Here is a 22025-nt window from a genome sequence, read left to right on the forward strand (position 1 = left end):
AGGCTTTTTTCACCCAGTATGCCAAGGCCGTATTTATGGCCTAAATGTAACAGTCACTTATGCACGTGTAATCCCTGATATGCAATATATTAGAGGCTTTTTTCACCACAGTATGCCAAAGCCGTATTCCTGGCCTAAATATGACAGTCACTTATGCTTGTCTAATCCCAGATGTGCAGCATATTAGAGTTTTTTTTCACCCCAGTAACCAAAAAGCCGTATTTCTGTCCTAAATGTGACAGTCACTTATGCACGTGTAATCCCAGATGTGCAGTATATCAGAGGCTTTTTTCACCCCAGTATGCCAAAGCCCTATTTATGGCCTAAATGTGACAGTCACTTATGCACGTGTAATCCCAGATGTGCAATATATTAGAGGCTTTTTTCACCACAGTATGCCAAAGCCGTATTTCTGGCCTAAATGTGACAGTCACTTATGCTTGTCTAATCCCAGATGTGCAGCATATTAAAGGGTTTTTTCACGCCAGTAACCAAAAAGCCGTATTTCTGTCCTAAATGTGACAGTCACTTATGCACGTGTAATCCCAGATGTGCAGTATATCAGAGGCTTTTTTCACCCCAGTATGCCAATGCCGTATTTATGGCCTAAATGTAACAGTCACTTATGCACGTGTAATCCCTGATATGCAATATATTAGAGGCTTTTTTCACCACAGTATGCCAAAGCCGTATTTATGGCTTAAATGTGACAGTCACTTATGCTTGTCTAATCCCAGATGTGCAGCATATTAGAGGGTTTTTTCACCCCAGTATGCCAAAGCCGTATTTATGTCCTAAATGTGACAGTCACTTATGCACGTGTAATCCCAGATGTGCAATATATTAGAGGCTTTTTTCACCACAGTATGCCAAAGCCGTATTTATGGCCTAAATGTGACAGTCACTTATGCACGTGTAATCCCAGATGTGCAGTATATCAGAGGCTTTTTCACCCCAGTAACGAAAAAGCAATATTTCTGGCCTAAATGTGACAGTCACTTATGCTTGTCTAATCCCAGATGTGCAGTATATCAGAGGCTTTATTTACCCCAGTATGTCAAAGCCCTATTTATGGCCTAAATGTGACAGTCACTTATGCACGTGTAATCCCAGATGTGCAATATATTAGAGGCTTTTTTCACCACAGTATGCCAAAGCCGTATTTATGGCCTAAATGTGACAGTCAATTATGCTTGTCTAATCCCAGATGTGCAGCATATTAGAGGGTTTTTTCACCCCAGTATGCCAAAGCCGTATTTATGGCCTAAATGTGACAGTCACTTATGCTTGTCTAATCCCAGATGTGCTGCATATTAAAGGGTTTTTTCACCCCAGTAACCAAAAAGCCGTATTTCTGTCCTAAATGTGACAGTCACTTATGCACGTGTAATCCCAGATGTGCAGTATATCAGAGGCTTTTTTCACCCCAGTATGCCAAGGCCGTATTTATGGCCTAAATGTAACAGTCACTTATGCACATGTAATCTCTGATATGCAATATATTAGAGGCTTTTTTTCACCACAGTATGCCAAAGCCGTATTTATGGCCTAAATGTGACAGTCACTTATGCACGTGTAATCCCTGATATGCAATATATTAGAGGCTTTTTTCACCACAGTATGCCAAAGCCGTATTTCTGGCCTAAATGTGACAGTCACTTATGCTTGTCTAATCCCAGATGTGCAGCATATTAGAGGCTTTTTTCACCACAGTATGCCAAAGCTGTATTTATGGCCTAAATGTGACAGTCACTTATGTACGTGTAATCCCAGATGTGCAGTATATCAGAGGCTTTTTTCACCCCAGTATGTCAAAGCCCTATTTATGGCCTAAATGTGACAGTCACTTATGCACGTGTAATCCCAGATGTGCAATATATTAGAGGCTTTTTTCACCACAGTATGCCAAAGCCGTATTTATGGCATAAATATGACAGTCACTTATGCTGTCTAATCCCAGATGTGCAGTATATCAGAGGCTTTTTTCACCCAGTATGCCAAGGCCGTATTTATGGCCTAAATGTAACAGTCACTTATGCACGTGTAATCCCTGATATGCAATATATTAGAGGCTTTTTTCACCACAGTATGCCAAAGCCGTATTCCTGGCCTAAATATGACAGTCACTTATGCTTGTCTAATCCCAGATGTGCAGCATATTAGAGGTTTTTTTCACCCCAGTAACCAAAAAGCTGTATTTCTGTCCTAAATGTGACAGTCACTTATGCACGTGTAATCCCAGATGTGCAGTATATCAGAGGCTTTTTTCACCCCAATATGCCAAAGCCCTATTTATGGCCTAAATGTGACAGTCACTTATGCACGTGTAATCCCAGATGTGCAATATATTAGAGGCTTTTTTCACCACAGTATGCCAAAGCCGTATTTCTGGCCTAAATGTGACAGTCACTTATGCTTGTCTAATCCCAGATGTGCAGCATATTAAAGGGTTTTTTCACGCCAGTAACCAAAAAGCCGTATTTCTGTCCTAAATGTGACAGTCACTTATGCACGTGTAATCCCAGATGTGCAGTATATCAGAGGCTTTTTTCACCCCAGTATGCCAAGGCCGTATTTATGGCCTAAATGTAACAGTCACTTATGCACGTGTAATCCCTGATATGCAATATATTAGAGGCTTTTTTCACCACAGTATGCCAAAGCCGTATTCCTGGCCTAAATATGACAGTCACTTATGCTTGTCTAATCCTAGATGTGCAGCATATTAGAGGTTTTTTTCACCCCAGTAACCAAAAAGCCGTATTTCTGTCCTAAATGTGACAGTCACTTATGCACGTGTAATCCCAGATGTGCAGTATATCAGAGGCTTTTTTCACCCCAATATGCCAAAGCCCTATTTATGGCCTAAATGTGACAGTCACTTATGCACGTGTAATCCCAGATGTGCAATATATTAGAGGCTTTTTTCACCACAGTATGCCAAAGCCGTATTTCTGGCCTAAATGTGACAGTCACTTATGCTTGTCTAATCCCAGATGTGCAGCATATTAAAGGGTTTTTTCACGCCAGTAACCAAAAAGCCGTATTTCTGTCCTAAATGTGACAGTCACTTATGCACGTGTAATCCCAGATGTGCAGTATATCAGAGGCTTTTTTCACCCCAGTATGCCAAGGCCGTATTTATGGCCTAAATGTAACAGTCACTTATGCACGTGTAATCCCTGATATGCAATATATTAGAGGCTTTTTTCACCACAGTATGCCAAAGCCGTATTTCTGGCTTAAATGTGACAGTCACTTATGCTTGTCTAATCCCAGATGTGCAGCATATTAGAGGGTTTTTTCACCCCAGTATGCCAAAGCCGTATTTATGTCCTAAATGTGACAGTCACTTATGCACGTGTAATCCCAGATGTGCAATATATTAGAGGCTTTTTTCACCACAGTATGCCAAAGCCGTATTTATGGCCTAAATGTGACAGTCACTTATGCTTGTGTAATCCCAGATGTGCAGTATATCAGAGGCTTTTTCACCCCAGTAACGAAAAAGCAATATTTCTGGCCTAAATGTGACAGTCACTTATGCTTGTCTAATCCCAGATGTGCAGTATATCAGAGGCTTTATTCACCCCAGTATGCCAAAGCCCTATTTATGGCCTAAATGTGACAGTCACTTATGCACGTGTAATCCCAGATGTGCAATATATTAGAGGCTTTTTTCACCACAGTATGCCAAAGCCGTATTTATGGCCTAAATGTGACAGTCACTTATGCACGTGTAATCCCAGATGTGCAGTATATTAGAGGCTTTTTTCACCCCAGTAACGAAAAAGCTATATTTCTGGCCTAAATGTGACAGTCACTTATGCTTGTCTAATCCCAGATGTGCAGTATATTAGAGGGTTTTTTCACCCCAGTAACGAAAAAGCAATATTTCTGGCCTAAATTTGACAGTCACTTATGCAAGTGTAATCCCAGATGTGCAGTATATTAGAGGCTTTTTTCACCACAGTATGCTAAAGCCGTATTTCTGGCCTAAATGTGACAGTGACTTATGTTTGTCTAATCCCAGATGTGCAGTATATCAGAGGCTTTTCTTCACCCCAGTAACCAAAAAGCCGTATTTATGGCCTAAATGTGAACAGTCACTTATGCATGTGTAATCCCAGATGTGTAGTATATCAGAGGCTTTTTTCACCCCAGTAACTAAAAAGCCGTATTTCTGGCCAAAATGTGACAGTCACTTATGCACGTGTAATCCTAGATGTGCAGTATATCAGAGGCTTTTTTCACCCCAGTATGCCAAAGCCGTATTTATGGCCAAAATGCGACAGTCACTTATGCACGTGTAATCCCAGATGTGCAATATATTAGAGGCTTTTTTCACCCCAGTAACCAAAAAGCCGTATTTCTGTCCTGAGGTCACTTATGCACGTGTAATCCCAGATGTGCACTATATTTAACAGATGTCTTTTTTTAACCCCAGTAAGCAAAAAGCTGTATTTCTGGACTTGCAGACATGCAAATAGTCTGTGCTGGTGCACTATTGTTGCATACAATGGCTGCCTATTATGTGATATTGACTAACTGAAGAAACAAAAAGTTCATTTTCTGCAGTAGTTGGCTCAGGGCAGGCTTAAAAAAAATGTGCACTGCACCCACAAAACACATTTGCTGTAGATCGCTGAGTACAAAAAACAGTTCTTGATAGGATTTCTCCCTGATCTCCCTGATTTCTCCCCAAAAAGCGCCAAGAAAGCGTCGAACACCGAACCCAAACTTTTACGTAAATGTTCGGGATCGGGTCCGGGTGCCGAAAAACCTACAGTTCAGGTTCTCTCAACTCTAGTCCTGATGTTTATGTATAGCATAGTTCACTCAGTGGGATGCTGCATGCCAAGAATCGACATATGCACCAATTTTGGATTGACAGATGATGCCGAGAGGTAGGTTTTTGACATGTATGTAACAACATATGTATAAGAATCCCATGCTGAGCTACGCCATATTCTGGTACATAATGTTGCATGTATATTACTATATGTAATTCCTTAGATCTCACCATTAAATTGTATATATTCTTTATAGGCACGAATGGTATCCAGTGAAGTATACAGCCGCATAGAGATCACCTTGTGAATGTCATAAACGCTTGTGTGGCAGAGGTGGGCTGCTTGTATTCTGACAACGGGGTCGCAGCCGGTGTGCGGGGTGAACCGGATTGGGCGCTATGCAGGAAGCCTATCCTGTTATAAGATGCTATGCAATAGTGAAGGCTGTGCTGCCAGCTATCAGAGCAGCCAGCATTCTGCTATCTGCTAGGGCACAGTGTTGTAGGGAAATCTCCTGGTGAAATACGTTAAATAGTGTTGAAATGCGTTGAGCTGATAATTATTTGAGCAAAGTTCTAGCAACATATAGTCAGTCATAGAGGAGAGAAGAATAGCTGACATATAGGTCTGAATAGACATCAACTGCTGTCCAAACAATTGCAGACTTATGCTCAGCTCAGTTTTTACCCTCCTGTAAGGCAGTGAATTTCAGTATCAGTTCATGGAAGGAAACCAACTAACCTAACAGTTGAAGCTGTACGGTGGACTTAACTAAAATTCCTCCAATGCGATGTGCAGGACTAGTCAACAATTACCGAAAACCTTTAGTTGTAGTTATGGTTGCACAAGGGTTTCACACCAGATACTGAAAGCTAAGGTTCACATACTTTTGCCACTCACAGACATGTGATATTGGATAATTTCCACAAATAAATGACAAAGTCTACTATTATTGACTCATTTGTTTGATTTGGTTAGCTTTATCTACTTTTAAGACTTGTTTGAAAATCTGATTCAGTTAAAGGTCAAATTTCTGCTGAAATATAGAGAATTCTGAAGGGTTCACAAACTTTCAACAACCACTGTATGTTTTTAACCCTTTCTACCCTGGGCCAGTTTTCACCTTAAAGACCAGGCCATTTTTTGCAAATCTGACATGTGTCATTTTATGAGGTAATAACTTTGGAACACTTTTATGTATCCAAGACATTCTGACTTTGTATTCTCATGACACATTGTACTTAATGATAGTCATAAATTTGAGTCAATATATTTAACCCTTATTTATAAAAAAAAAAACAAATTTACCAAAAAGTTTGATAAATTCGCAATTTTCTAAATTTCAATTTCTCTGCTTTTAAAACAGAAAGTGATACCTCATAAAATGTTATTACTTAAAATTCCCCATATGTCTATTTTATGTTGCCATCATTTTGTAAATGTCATTTTATTTGTTTAGGATGTTAGAAGGCTTGGAATTTTAGAAGCAATTCTTAAAATTTCCAAAACCCACTTTTTAAGGACCAGTTCAGGTCTGGAGTCACTTTGTGGGGCTTACATAGTGAACCCCCCCATAAATTACCCCATTGTAGAAACTACACCCCTCAAGCTACTCAAAACTGATTTTACAAACTTTGTTAATCCTTTAGGTGTTCCACAAGAATTAAAGGAAAATAGAGATGAAATGTCAAAATTTCACTTTTTGGGCAGATTTTCCATTTTAATCAATTTTTTTCTTTAACACATCGAGGGTTAACAGCCAAACAAAACTCAATATTTATTACCCTGATTCTGCGGTTTACAGAAACACCCCAAATGTGGTCGTAAGGTGATGTAAGGGTGCACTGCAGGGCACAGAAGAAAAGGAACGCCATATGGTTTTTGAAAGGCAGATTTTGCTGGACTGGTTTTTAGAAGTCATGTCCCATTTGAAGCCCCCCGATGCACCCTTACAGTAGAAACTCCCAAAAAGTGACACATTTTGGAAACTAGGGGATAAGGTGCCAGTTTTATTGGTACTATTTTGGGGTACATATGATTTTTAATTGCAAGCTAACCAAAAAATGGCTCTTTGGCAGGGTTTTAATTTTTCTTTTTTTACAACATTCATCTGACAGGGTAGATCATGTGCTATTTTTATAGAGCAGGTTGTTACGGACGCAATGATATCAAATATGTCTACTTTGTTTGTTTGTTTGTTTGTTTCAGTTTTACATAATATAGCATTTTTGAAAAAAAAGTATGTTTTTGTGTCTCCATTATCTGAAAGCCATATTTTTCTGCTGATCGTCTTGTGCAGGGGCTAATTTTTTGCAGGAAGAGTTGACGTTTTTATTGGTACCATTTTTGGGTACATATAATTTTTTGATCATTCATTATTACACTTTATGTGGCAATGTGACCAAATTTTTTTTAATTTTGGCACAGTTTTTATTTAATTATTTTTCCAGAGTTCACCTGAGGGGTTAGGTCATGTGATATTTTTATAGAGCAGATCGTTATGGACGTGGCAATACCTAATATGTATACCTTTTCTTATTCTAAGTGATGTTTTAGTGTATCCATAGTCTGAGAGCCATAGCTTTTTTATTTTTTGACCGATTGTCTTAGGTAGGGTCTCCTTTTTTGCGGGATTAGGTGATGGTTTGATTGGTACTATTTCGGAGGGCATACGCCTTTTTGATCACTTGGTGTTGCAATTTTTGTGATGTAAGGTGACAAAAATGACTTTTTTTATACAGTTTTTTTTTTTTTACGGTGTTCATCTGAGGGGTTAGGTCATGTGATATTGGTTGTTAGAGACGTGGCGATACCTAATATGTATACTTTTTTTTTTATTTCACTTTGGAAAATAAAGATGTTTCATGTCTCATGTTCTGAGAGTTATAGTGTTTTTATTTTTCGAGCGATTTTCCTATGTAGGGGCTCATTTTTTGCGGGATGAGGTGACGGTTTTATTGATATAATTTTTTGGGACATAGGCCTTTTTGATCGCTTGGTGTTGCACTTTTTGTGATGCAAGGTGCCAAAAAAGTTTTTTTTTTTACACAGATATATTTATAGAGCTGGTCGTTACGGACGTGGTCATACCTAATTTGTGTGTTTTAAAAAAAAAAATTATTATAAAATCAGGAGGAACGGAGCGTTTTTTCTTTTTTCACTTGAAACTTAATATTTTTTATTAAAAACACAGTTTTTAATTTTTTTCACTTTATTTCTGACTTTATATTTTGGAGGTCTTATCCCCTCTGCAATGCATTACAATACATCTGTATTGTAATGCATTGCCTGTTAGTGTATTACACAGAGTAATACACTAACAGGTTGCCTAGGAGACCCAGCCTGAGGCTGGATCTCCGGGGAACCCGTAGAAGGCAGGTCCCAATGGCGTGCAAGGCATTGGGCAGCCTATGCATGGCTTTGGGCTGCATTCTCACCCATCGGGTTCTCGCCACAGCGGCATACGCCTTTTTGATCACTTGGTGTTGCAATTTTTGTGATGTAAGGGGACAAAAATGACTTTTTTTATACAGTTTTTATTTTTTATTTTTTACGGTGTTCACCTGAGGGGTTAGGTCATGTGATATTCTTATAGAGCCGGTTGTTAGAGACGTGGCGATACCTAATACATATACTTTTTTTTTTTTTTTTAAATAATGATGTTTTAGTGTCTCATGTTCGGAGAGCTATAGTATTTTTATTTTTTGAGCGATTTTCTTATGTAGGGGCTTATTTTTCGCGGGATGAGGTGACGGTTTTATTGGTATAAAATTTTTGGGACATAGGCCTTTTTGATCGCTTGGTGTTTGCACTCTTTGTGATGTAAGGTGACAAAAAAGTTTTTTTTTACACCGTTTTTATTTAATTTTTATGGTGTTTATCAGACGGGGTGGATCATGTGATATATTTATAGAGCTGGTCGTTACGGACGCGGCAATACCTAATTTGTGTGTTTTTAAAAAAAAAATATTATAAAATCAGGAGGAACGGTCTATTTTTTATTAAAAACACAGTTTTTTATTTTTTTTTCACTTTATTTCTGACTTTATATTGGAGGTCTGATCCCCTCTGCAATGCATTACAATACATCTGTATTGTAATGCATTGCCTGTTAGTGTATTACACAGAGTAATACACTAACAGGTTGCCAAGGAGACCCAGCCTGAGGCTGGATCTCCGGGTCACCCGTAGAAGGCATTGGGCAGCCTATGCACGGCTATGGGCTGCCTTCTCACCAATCGGGTTCCCGCTACAGCAGCGCGGGGACCCGATGAGCTCCCTCACTCGCAGCAAACCCCTTCTATGTCGCGGTCAGCGCTGACCGTGGCATAGAAGAGGTTAATGCGCCGGCATCTGTCTTTTCCCCAATGCAGGCGCATACAGCTGGGGTCCGGGTAATGGGAACAGCTGGTCCCTTGCAGCTGATCTGGCGGGCACAGCTCCTGCCCCCGCCCGATCAGCGGGCCGTAATAGTATGGTGCTGGGCGTCAAATCACGTCCCGCTGCGCCGTACTATTACGGCGCTGGTCGGGAAGGGGTTAAGGTTGTCTTTGTAATTTATCATTCATATGACTCCAGCTGAATAAGTTCATAAAGTTCAATGCAATTAAATCTTTACACAGCTGTTATTGAAAACAGCTGGTTAGAAAATAGCTTTGATGATGCTTATAGACAAGATCTTGATTTTAGTGCACTTACATTAGCTAGAGATTACCCCATATCCGCTTAGTCTGACAAGTGGTGTGAAGTGGATGGTTGAACGGATGCATTTCTGCTAAACAAGCTGGAGTTCTTATTCCTTGGCAGCGGGCGCGATGAGCATTTACTGTATATTCTCAATGTTCGAGTGCCTGGTACAGGTGGTTTGGGATTAGCATTAACTGAAAAATCAAGGAGCACTTCATCATTTATTAGATGCCTTTCAATAATTGCACAGATTCACAGTCAGAAAAACCTCATTCACATTCAGTCCAGCTCCCCCACCTCCCCACTATTTATTGGATGATCTTCTTCATATAACCCCACAAAGATTTGCATGTGCACTCCACAAAGTTTGCAATTGTTCTATCCAGAGTAGACAGAAATGTATTTTTTTTTTATACTTCTGCCTTCTCTATCAGCTTACATAAAAGACTGTTGATATAACTAGTGTTGATCGCGAATATTCTAATTGCAAATTTTTATCGCGAATATCGGCACTTCGAGAATTTGCGAAGATGTAGAATATAGTGCTATATATTCGTAATCGCGAATATTCTATATATTTTTTCATCAGTAACCTCCCTTCTTGCTTGTGCAATATCTTTGTCAGAGCTTAGCAACATCTCTAGCAACCAATAGCAAAGTTGCCTACCCCTTTACTATATAAGAACCTCCCCAGCAGCCATTTTCTGCAGTTTTTTTTTGCAGTACAGAGAGAGAGAGAAAGAGAGCAGTGACATTGCTGTGCTCTGTGCTTTCATCTGGATCCTATTCCTTATCCAATTACATTAGATAGATAGCTCATATATATAATACAGATAGTTAGTGGGAGATAGTCAGGGCAGGTTAGATAGTGATATAGTGTAGCTGATAGGTTCCAGTGCAGGGTGTTAGGTAGTATGATAGGAATTACTGTTTCTCTGCTGCCCATATATACATGCTACAGACATAGTGCTGTGATGTCACAACAATACTTAGTGCACCAATCAGTAATATCTACTCAGACCTGATAAAATGTAAACTTGCATGTATTGTGAAAAAAATATGCGCATCCTTAGTGCCGATTTGCGACTGGAGATCATGAATTCTAGAATTCGCTAATTTATTGCAAATATTATCAGAAAAATTCACGAAAATGAATATTGCCTATGCCGCTCATCAGTAGATATAACACAGGCTGATAAAATATTTCATTTAAACTTGGGAAAATAAGACACCCAACATCATGACCGATTTGATTGTAAAATCACATTATCATGTAAACAATTAATGTTGGCACTTAAACCAATGTAATATAGGGATGTTGAGCATGAACACTAATACCCATCGTGACTACCTAATGGACAAAGTCCACCTTAGATTTTCTCTGTGTAATCAAGCTAACTCCCTCAAAAATTTCCAGTGGTTGTGACCCAAGAGGAGACATAGAAACTTAGAAGATTGTTGGCAGATAAAGACCATCTGGTCCATATAGTCTGCCCTTATATTATTATTATTATTATTATTTTTTTACCTTAGGATAGACATTTCTTTATCCCAGGCATGTTTACATTCATTTAATGTAGATTTCTCAACCACATCTGCTGGAAGTTTGTTCCAAGCTTTAACCACTCTGTCAGTAAAATAATATTTCCTGACATTGCTTCTGATCTTACCCCCAACTAATTTCAGATTGTGTCTAGAGTTGAGCGGACACCTAGATGTTCGGGTTCGACGGATTCGGCCGAACTTCACAAAAATGTTCGAGTTCGGGACCCGAACTTGACCCCGAACCCCATTAAAGTCAATGGGGACCCGAACTTTTGAGCACAAAAATGGCTCTAAAAATGTCATAGAAATGAAAATGCCAGCAAAATGTGGTTAAGAGCATGGCAAGTTTTCTGCAAACAATTGTGGATAGGGAAATGACTTTAAATAACATAAAATACGTAAAAATAAAAAATAATCTTTATCTAGGAGGACGAGGTCCATATGGAGTAGGAGGTTGAGGAGGCAGTGGATGTGGCGGTGTAGGTGGAAGCGGCGGTGGAAGAGGAGGAAGTAGCCAACACTGATTTTTGGTTTTAATTTATTTAATTTATTTATTTTTGGTTTAAATTAGGGTACACCACAAAACATTGGGAAATATAACCTGTGATAACCCTCTCCAGACATGCTAAACACACGATCAGACAATACACTGGCTGCATGGCAAACCAGCACCTCCAAGGCGTAAAGGGCAAGCTCAGGCCATGTGCCCAATTTGGAGACCCAGAAGTTGCAGGGGGCAGACCCATTAGTCAGTTTGTGTAGGCGTGTGCAAACATACTGCCCCACCATGTCGCACGTCCCCGTGATGTTAAAGATCCAATTGGATATCTGCTCTATCAACTTTCGATGTTCTTTTTTGCACCTACCATGTTGATCACGGTTAGCGGCAAATCAGGGTCCCACGCCGTAGAGGGAGCGTGAAAAAGAGAAACCACATCCAAGGGAGATCAATGGATGAAATTGAATTGTGATCGAGCGGACCCGGGGAGATAGTGACGATAAATAACAATACAGGACTCTTAAAATGCCCTGTTATTGGAATTATTAATAAAAAATTATAGGAAATGTCACTGGGGTATTTTGGATTTGGAAACGTTAGACAGGTGAGGCCCTGCTGCTGTTTTGTTGACTCTAGATAACTTCTGCCCGATCGCACGTCCCCGTGATGTCCACGATTCATTTGGATATCTTCTCTATCAACTTTCGATGTTCTTGTCTGAGCCTACCATGTTGACCACGGTTATCGGCGAATCAGGGTTCCACCCTGGAGAGGGAGTGTGAGAAAGGGAGAGCTCATCCAAGGGTGGTCAATGGCTGCAATGGGATGGAGCGGAAATGTGGGACAAGTTATTAAAGCGGAAGGATCGAATGAAAGGGCCAATTAAAGTCGAATTTTAGAATTTTAAGTCACTGTAACCTCTGCAGAGCAGGGTTTTTTCATCGCCAGAAATGGGTTAATGTCACCCACCAATGAAACAGATAATTTTAAAAAAATTCGGTCCCTGTCACCCATGCAGTGCAGGGATTTATTTACGGCAAAAATTGTAAAATGTCACCAAAGAATGTAACAGAAAAATTTGTGAAATGTATTAACCTGTCTACTAGGTAGAGCAGGGGTCTATCACAGCCAAAAATTGTTGAATTTCACCCGAAAATGTAACAGACAAATTAGTGACTTTTTTTACCTGTCTACTAGGTAGAGCAGTGGCATATCACACCCAAAAATTGGTGAATTTTCACCTGAATATGTAACAGACAAATTAGTGACTTTTTTTTACCTGTCTACTAGGTAGACAGGTAAAAAAAAATGGTGAATTTCACCCGAAAATGTAACAGACAAATTAGTGAAATGACATAAAATAAAATGCGTACCAAAAAATTTAAAAAATGATTTATGAGGTGGAGGTCCATATGGAGTAGGAGTTTAAGGAGGCAGTGGACGTAGTGGTGTAGATGGAAGCGGCGATGGAGGAGGACGAGGTAGCCAACACTGGTTTTTGGATTACATTTTTATTTTTTTTTGTTTTTATTTTTATTAGGGTACACTCCAAAAGAGTGTGAAATAGCCAAAATACAAGAATGAGCAATTGTACTTTAGTATAACAATGGCTAGTTAAGGCCGGTATACATGTCTATTCTGCACAAGTCCTGTGGGATCCATGCCTGGTTCATTTTAATGAACGTGAGCTTGTCCACATTGGCTGTGGACAAGCGGCTGCGCTTGTCTGTGATAACGCCCCCTGCCGTGCTAAACACACATTCAGACACTGGCTGCAGGGTGTAAAGGGCAAGCTCAGGCCATGTGCCCAATTTGGAGACCCAGAAGTTGAAGGGGGCAGACCCGTCATTCAGTACGTGTAGGCGTGTGCACACATACTGCTCCACCATGTTGCTGAAATGCTGCCTCCTGCTAAGACGTTCCATATCAGCTGGTGGTGCTGGCTGTTGTGGCGTGCTGACAAAGCTTTTCCACATTTTGGCCATGCTAACCCTGCCTTTTGAGGTGGTGGCGGTGCCCCAACTGTGTTGGCGACCTCTTCCTCCTCTTCTGACTTCGCCTTGTGCTTCCACTGTGCCCCCGCTGTCAGGTGGGAATGCCACTAGCAGCGCGTCTTCCAGCGTGCGCTTGTACTAGCGCATCTTACGATCACGCTCCAGTGAGGGAATTAAGGACAGTACGTTGTCCTTGTAATGGGGATCCAGCAGCGTGGCCACCCAGTAATCAGCACAAGTTAGAATGTGGGCAACGTCGTTGCGAAAACACTGCAGCATGTAATCGCTCATGTGTGCCAGGCTGCCCAGAGGCAACGAAAAACTGGCAACGAAAAACTGTCCTCTGTGGGAGGTGTATAGTCTGTGTCCTCTGTATCCCCCCAGCCACGCACCAGTGATGGCCATGAGCTGGTCTGGGTGCCACCCTGCTGTGAACATGGTCCCTCCTCCTCCATATCCTGCAGCAGAAGAGGAAGCAGGAGGAGCCAGATATCTTTCTTGGTTTTTGAGGTGTCTACTTCACTGCAGCTCGTGCTTTGCACTTAGATGCCTGGTCATGCAGGTTGTGCTTAGGTTGAGAATGTTCTTGACTCACTTCAGGTTCCGATTGCACAGCGTGCAAACCACTCGTGTCTTGTCGTCAGCACATTGTCTGAAGAACTGCCATGCCAGGGAACTCCTTGGAGCTGGCTTTGGTGTGCTCGGTCCCTTGCTGCGGTGGGCAGTAGCAGGCGTATTGTCTAGGGGATGGCCGCTCCGCTTTTGCACCCTGCTCCCTCTTCTGCTGTGCTGGTGGCTCTGTGCGACCACCGCCTCTTCCTCCCTCCGAACTACATAGGTCACTCGCATGACCTTGATTCCATGTGGGGTCGAGGACCTCATTGTCCTCCGCATCATCTTCCACCCAGTCTTCACCACTGTTGTGGAAATTTTATTAGGATGTATATTTAATATATTGTGTATTGTCATCATGTCTCTCAGTGTCAGGGTAAGGCTACTTTCACACTAGCGTTCGGGGCTCCGCTTGTGAGTTCCGTTTGAAGGCTCTCACAAGCGGCCCCGAACGGATTCGTCCAGCCCTAATGCATTCTGAGTGGATGCGGATCCGCCCAGAATGCATCAGTTTGGCACCGTTTGTCCTCCGCTCAGCAGGCGGACACCCGAACGCAGCTTGCATCGTTCGGGTATCCGCCTGGCCGTGCGGAGGCAAACGGATCCGTCCAGACTTACAATGTTAGGCTACTTTCACACTAGCGTTCGGGGCTCCACTTGTGAGTTCCGTTTGAAGGTTCTCTCAAGCGGCCCCGAACGGATCCGTCCAGCCCTAATGCATTCTGAGTGGATGCGGATCCGCTCAGAATGCATCAGTTTGGCACCGTTTGTCCTCCGCTCCGCTCAGCAGGCGGACCCCTGAACGCAGCTTGCAGCGTTCGGGTGTCCGCCTGGCCGTGCGGAGGCAAACGGATCCGTCCAGACTTACAATGTAAGTCAATGGGGACGGATCCGTTTGAAGTTGACACAATATGGCTCAATTTTCAAACGGATCCGTCCCCCCATTGACTTTCAATGTAAAGTCAAAACGGATCCGTTTGCATTATCATGAAAAAAAAATAAAAAATAAAAAATTTGTTCATGGTAATGCAAACGGATCCGTTCTATACGGATCTAAGCGCTTGCATTATAGGTGCGGATCCGTCTGTGCAGATACCAGACGGATCCGCACCTAAGGCCTCATGCACACGACCGTATTTTTTTGCGGTCCGCAAAACGGGGTTCCGTTTTCCCGTGATCCGTGACCGTTTTTTCGTCCGTGGGTCTTCCTTGATTTTTGGAGGATCCACGGACATGAAAAAAAAGTCGTTTTGGTGTCCGCCTGGCCGTGCGGAGCCAAACGGATCCGTCCTGAATTACAATGCAAGTCAATGGGGACGGATCCGTTTGACGTTGACACAATATGGTGCCATTTCAAACGGATCCGTCCCCATTGACTTTCAATGTAAAGTCTGGAGTCCCTTTTATACCATCGGATCGGAGTTTTCTCCAATCCGATGGTATATTTTAACTTGAAGTGTCCCCATCACCATGGGAACGCCTCTATGTTAGAATATACTGTCGGATATGAGTTAGATCGTGAAACCTCATTTCCGACAGTATATTCTAACACAGAGGCGTTCCCATGGTGATGGGGACGCTTCTAGTTAGAATATACTACAAACTGTGTACATGACTGCCCCCTGCTGCCTAGCAGCATCCGATCTCTTTCAGGGGGCCGTGATCAGCACAATTAACCCCTCAGGTGCCGCACCTGAAGGGGTTAATTGTACTATCATATCCCCCTGTAAGAGATCAGGGCTGCCAGGCAGCAGGGGGCAGACCCCCCATCCCTCCCTAGTTTGAATATCATTGGTGGCCAGTGCGGCCCCCCCCCCCTTCCTCCCTCTATTGTAATAATTCGTTGGTGGCACAGTGTGCCCCCCCCGCCCCCCCCTTCCTCCATTGTAATAATTCGTTGGTGGGACAGTGTGCGCCCCCCCCCCTTCCTCCCTCTATTGTAATAAATCGTTGGTGGCACAGTGTGCGCCCCCCATTGGCCCCCCCCTCCCTCTATAGCATTAACAACATTGGTGGCCAGTGTGCGGCCTCCCATCTCCCCCCCCCCATCATTGGTGGCACAGTGTGCGCCCCCATTGGCCCCCCCCCTCCCTCTATAGCATTAACAACATTGGTGGCCAGTGTGCGGCCTCCCATCTCCCCCCCCCCCCCCGATCATTGGTGGCAGCGGGTTACTACCAATAGTACAATAGTAAAGATTCATACTTACCTGGGAGCAGCGATGTTCGTGTCCGGCCGGGAGCTCCTCCTACTAGTAAGTGACAGTTCATTTAGCAATGCGCCGCATAGACCTGTCACTTACCAGTAGGTGGAGCTCCCGGCCGGACACGAACATCGCAGCAGCAGCCAGCAGCAGGTAAGTATGAATCTTCTACTATTGTACTATTGCTAAGTAACCATGGCAACCAGGACTGTAGTAGCGTCCTGGTTGCCATGGTTACCGATCGGAGCCCAAGCGATTAAACTGGGACTCCGATCGGAACTCCGTTGCCACCAATGATGAAGGAGGGGGGGGGGGAGATGGGAGGCCGCACACTGGCCACCAATGTTGTTAATGCTATAGAGGGAGGGGGGGCCGATGGGGGGCGCACACTGTGCCACCAACGAATTATTACAATAGAGGGAGGGAGGGGGGGGGGGGCGCACACTGTGCCACCAACGAATTATTACAATAGAGGGAGGGGGGGGGGGCCGCACTGGCCACCAACCTATTATTACAATAGAGGGGGGGGGGGGCCGCACTGGCCACCCATGATATTCAAACTGGGGAGGGGGGGGGGGTCTGCCCCCTGCTGCCTGGCAGCCCTGATCTCTTACAGGGGGCCGTGATCAGCACAATTAACCCCTTCAGGTGCCGCACCTGAAGGGGTTAATTGTGCTGATCACGGCCCCCTGTAAGAGATCGGGTGCTGCCAGGCAGCAGGGGGCAGTCTTGTACACAGTTTGTAGTGTATTCTAACTAGAAGCGTCCCCATCACCATGGGAACGCTTCTGTGTTAGAATATACTGTCGGTTCTGAGTTTTCACGAAGTGAAAACTCAGCTTTGAAAAAGCTTTTATGCAGACGGATCTTCGGATCCGTCTGTATAAAAACTAACCTACGGCCACGGATCACGGACACGGATGCCAATCTTGTGTGCATCCGTGTTCTTTCACGGACCCATTGACTTGAATGGGTCCGTGAACCGTTGGCCGTGAAAAAAATAGGACAGGTCATATTTTTTTCACGGCCAGGAAACACGGATCACGGATGCGGCTGCAAAACGGTGCATTTTCCGATTTTTCCACGGACCCATTGAAAGTCAATGGGTCCGCGAAAAAAAGCGGAAAACGGCACAACGGCCACGGGTGCACATAACGGTCGTGTGCATGAGGCCTTACGCAGGTGTGAAAGTAGCCTAAACCATTGAAGTGAATATCTTCCTGTGTATGTGGAGACACAGCTGCCAGGCGCATAGGTCTCCGTCGGCGAATAGTCCATGTTCTATGCACTGGGCCGGGGGAGACTGATGTGTTCAGCAGAGCAGTGTTTTCTTGGCTGATGTATGGATGCCGGCTAGGGCCCCCGCGCAAGACGCAGATTTATTGGCTTGGCGTGGATGCATTTGTTAAGAGAACAATATATAAAAGGAACGTGCGTTTGTTGTCTCTAGTGCGCCTGATCAGCCGCTGGAGATAATGACTTTGTTCTGTAAATAATTATGCATGAGGATCATAGTAACTTTATTTGGCATTTATCACTGAGCAAGGCTGGATAGAGTTCACTCCAGTGGTCTTGGGAGATTATTGTATACATGTGTTTGTTAGATGGCTATGTTATTCTAAATGATGGTAGTTTCTCATCTTCCTGTGTCATCACTTCCTGTATCCTTGTTACATGAAGTAAGTGGTCAGGTGACGGGCCAGCCCCATTTCTATTGTTAGACCTTTTTGTGACTAAATAAAAGTAAACAGACTGGGCAGGAGGAGGCGCAGTGCTCAGCAAAACTGAACATGTTAACACCTTTGTCTGTGTTGTGAAGAGATTTACCTTTTCTTACACAAAGTCTGATGCAAGCGGATTTCTACTATAAATATTTATATTACACCCCTGCCCTCCTTGTCGGTCTGGCAGGTTGGCACCTGTGTTTCGTCATCATCCGAGACGTGCTGAAATGGTCCTCCCATGTACTCATCTTGGTCCTCCCATGTACCCATGCTGGGTATAATGACCTCTGACCCCATGCTGGGTATAATTACCAGATGTTGATTCAGTTACATATTTATTCCCAGAGAATTGTTGTACAGTCACTCAGAATTGAGAAAGCTTGTTGGAAGAACGAGTGAAACGTTTCCAAGAAATTTACAGTAAGTCCAGTTGCCTTGATTTATTCTTTACAGATCTAAGTGGTTGAGTATCGGTGCACTGAATCTCTTTCACTTTTGCCGCATGGCTAGGTGGATGGCCCTGGGAAACCCTGCTAGCAGAGTCATCAAAAATCAGAAGAGACTGCTGCATGACTTGGGGCTCAGACTGCTTGGCTGATTTGCAAGGGGGTGAGGTGAAAGACTGATGGACATCGGCTGCAGGTGCCAACTCTGATCTTTCAGCAGGAGACTGGGTGGGAGACAATGTAAAGGATCTGGAGGCACTGTCTGCAACCCAATCTACTATCACCTGTACTTGTTCTGGCCTCAATATTCGTAGAGCCGCATTAGGCCGACCAAATACCGCTGAAGGTTCTGTCGCCTACTCGCACCTGAGGAAGGTGTTTCACTTGTGCGTGTAGCTGGCACAGAGCGACCATGTCCTCTTCCTGCAACAGGAGCTCCACCAGCAGCACCACGACCGGGGCCACGTCCCTTATTTGACGTTCTCCTCATATTTCTCAAATTTAGGATCTTGCCCAAAATGGGTGTTTTTTTAATAACGGAATAGAACAACAGTATCTAATGCGTGTATTTCACAATGACAGATGCAGCAAAGACTGCAAAATTAAGATTTTTGCCCTAAATGGGTGTTTTTTTTAATAGCAGAATAGAACAACAGTATCTAAAGGGTGTATCTCACAAAGACATATGCAGCAAAGGCTGCAAATTTAAGTTTTTTGCCCTAAATGGTTGTTTTTTTAATAACAGAATAGCATAGCAGTATATAACGCTTGAATTTCACACGTACAGATGCAGAAAGGGCTGTAAAATTTAGTATTTTACCCAAAAAGGGTGTTTTTTAAAACCGTGAAAATTATAGCTGTGTTTCTAGCTTAAATTGCACACTGACTAATGCGGAAGAGGCCCCAGATGGAGGGTATTGCAAAAAATGGGTGTTTTTTAAAACCCAGAAAATTATTGAAGTATTTCAAGCTTGTTTTAACAATAAAATATGCAGCAAAGACTGTAGTATTAAGTACTTTGCCCAAAAAGGGTGTTTTTTAAATAACAGAATATGACAGCAGTATATAATGCTTGAATTTCACACGTACAGATGCAGAAAGGGCTGAAAAATTTAGTATTTTGCCCAAAAGGTGTTTTTTAAAACCCAGAAAATTATAACTATATTTCTAGTTTTAATTGCACATTGACTAATGCTGCAAAGGCACCAGATGTAGGCTATTGCCAAAAATGGGTGTTTTTTTTAAACCCAGATTATTATTGCAGTATTTCTAGCTTGGATTTGAATGTCACAAAAGCACATATGCAGTGCTGGTGCACTGAGCTTGCATAAAATGGCCGCCGACGCCCACCTAACTAGCAGACAGATAAGTTATTTTTCTCTGTCACATGCTGCACTGGCTAATCAGAGCCATGCCATTAGTAGGCATGGCTGTGATGGCTTCCAAGGGCACAGAGTTAAACGCTTGTTGATTGGCTGCTCTGCAGCCTTTCAAAAAGCGCCATTAACTCACCGAACACCGAAACCGAACTTTTACTGAAATGTTCGGGTTCGGATCTGGGGTCCAAAAATCCTAAAGTTCGGTACGAACCCGAACTTTACAATTCAGGTTTGCTCAACCCTAATTGTGTCCCTTTGTTCTTATGGTTAGCTTATTAATGAAAACACTTCCCTCCTGGACCTTTATCTTAAACTTTAACATATTTAGAGGTTTCAATCATGTCCATCCTTTCCCTGCTTTCCATAAAGCTATACAGAATAAGGGGGTCATTTATTAAGACCAGCGTTTTATTGCTGGTCTTAATATGCACTTAAGCTGGTGGTAGATCCGACGAAGTATGTGTAGAGGTGCTGTACTTTACATAACTTTGGCGCATCCATCACCAGTCTAAATGTAAGTCAGCTTCCTAGCAGTCTTACATTTAGATGATTTTCTATGGCTAACACAGGCTTACAAAATGAAAAAATGAGACAGGGCTGCTGGCCCCTTCTGTTCCCCCCCCCCCTTCTGTTCCCCTTCTGTTCCCCATCCGTAGCGGTAACACCAAATCCACACGGGTGCCACGGGTTACATGCTTGACGAGGGTCAAAAGGTTCACCCAGTGGGCAGTAAAAGTTATGTACCTTCCCTGCCCGTGTTTGTTAGACCATGTGTCTGTGGTCAGATGTATCTTGGCACTGACACTGTGTGCCAGAGATATATTCACTTGCCGCTGAATGTGGCCATATAGCTCTGGGATGCCCTTCTGGGAGAAATATTTCCTTCCGGGGACTTTCCATTTCGGCATGCCAATGGCCGCAAATTTTCTATAGGCCTCCGAGTCCACCAGTTTATATGGCAGTAGTTGGCGGGCTAGCAGTTCCAACAAGCCAGCGGTCAGCTGTTGGGCAAGAGGGTTATCTGGCGTCATCAACTTTTTACGCTCGAACATTTGGGCCACGGAAGCCTGCCTTCAGCCAGATGAACGTGATGACGGCACGGTGGAAGGTGGAGTGGAGGACAAATGTGTCACACCTGTGACAGGTGTTAGAAGGTCTAAAAGACTGACTGCACATAAGTGATATGACAGCCTCTTTTGGCTTCACTTTGTGTGTTGCTGGTATGTCCACATCTCCTGTTCAGGTGTGGATCATGTGACCTTTACCTCTCCCTATTTAGTCTGACTTTACCCATCACTCCTGGCTCTGGATAAATTCATTTGGTTTTGGAAGAGCTGGAGTGTGGTTCTTGTTGACATCCTGTTCATCCATCATCCACAGAAGTTTAGGCCTCTTTTACACGGGCGAGATTTCCGCGCGGGTGCAATGTGTGAGGTGAACACATTGCACCCCCACTGAATCCGGACCCATTCATTTCTATGGGGCTGTGCACATGAGCAGTGATTTTCACGTATCACTTGTGCGTTGTGTGAAAATCGCAGCATGCTCTATTTTGTGCATTTTTGACGCAACGCAGGCCCCATAGAAGTGAATAGGGCTGCCTGAAAATCGCAAGCATCCGCAAGCAAGTGCGGATGCAGTGCGATTTTCACGCACGTTTGCTAGGAGATTATCGTGATGGGGACCCGATCATTATTATTTTCCCTTATAACATGGTTATAAGGGAAAATAATGGCATTCTTAATACAGAATGCTTAGTAAAATGTGGATTGAGGGATAAAAAATAAATAATAAAAAATTAACTCACCTCCTCCTCTTGATCGCGTAGTTGCCTATCTCTTCTTACTTCTTTAATCATGAGCTGCCGTCACATCACATGGTCCAATCACATGGTCCATCACCGCGGTGATGAACCATGTTTTTGGACCATGTGATGAGCTCAGTGATGTCACCACATGCCCTGAAGAATAACAGGAGACCGGCAGCTACACAATCAATTGGAGGAGGTGAGTTAATTTATTTTTTACCCTTAATTGACCTTCTACTAAGCATTCTGTATTAAAGAATGCTATTATTTTCCCTTATAACCATGTTATAAGGGAAAATAATAAAATCTACACTACAACTAACCCAAACCCAAACTT

The sequence above is a fragment of the Bufo bufo genome, chromosome 2 (assembly GCF_905171765.1).
Source record: "Bufo bufo chromosome 2, aBufBuf1.1, whole genome shotgun sequence".
In the NCBI taxonomy this organism is placed as follows: domain Eukaryota; kingdom Metazoa; phylum Chordata; class Amphibia; order Anura; family Bufonidae; genus Bufo; species Bufo bufo.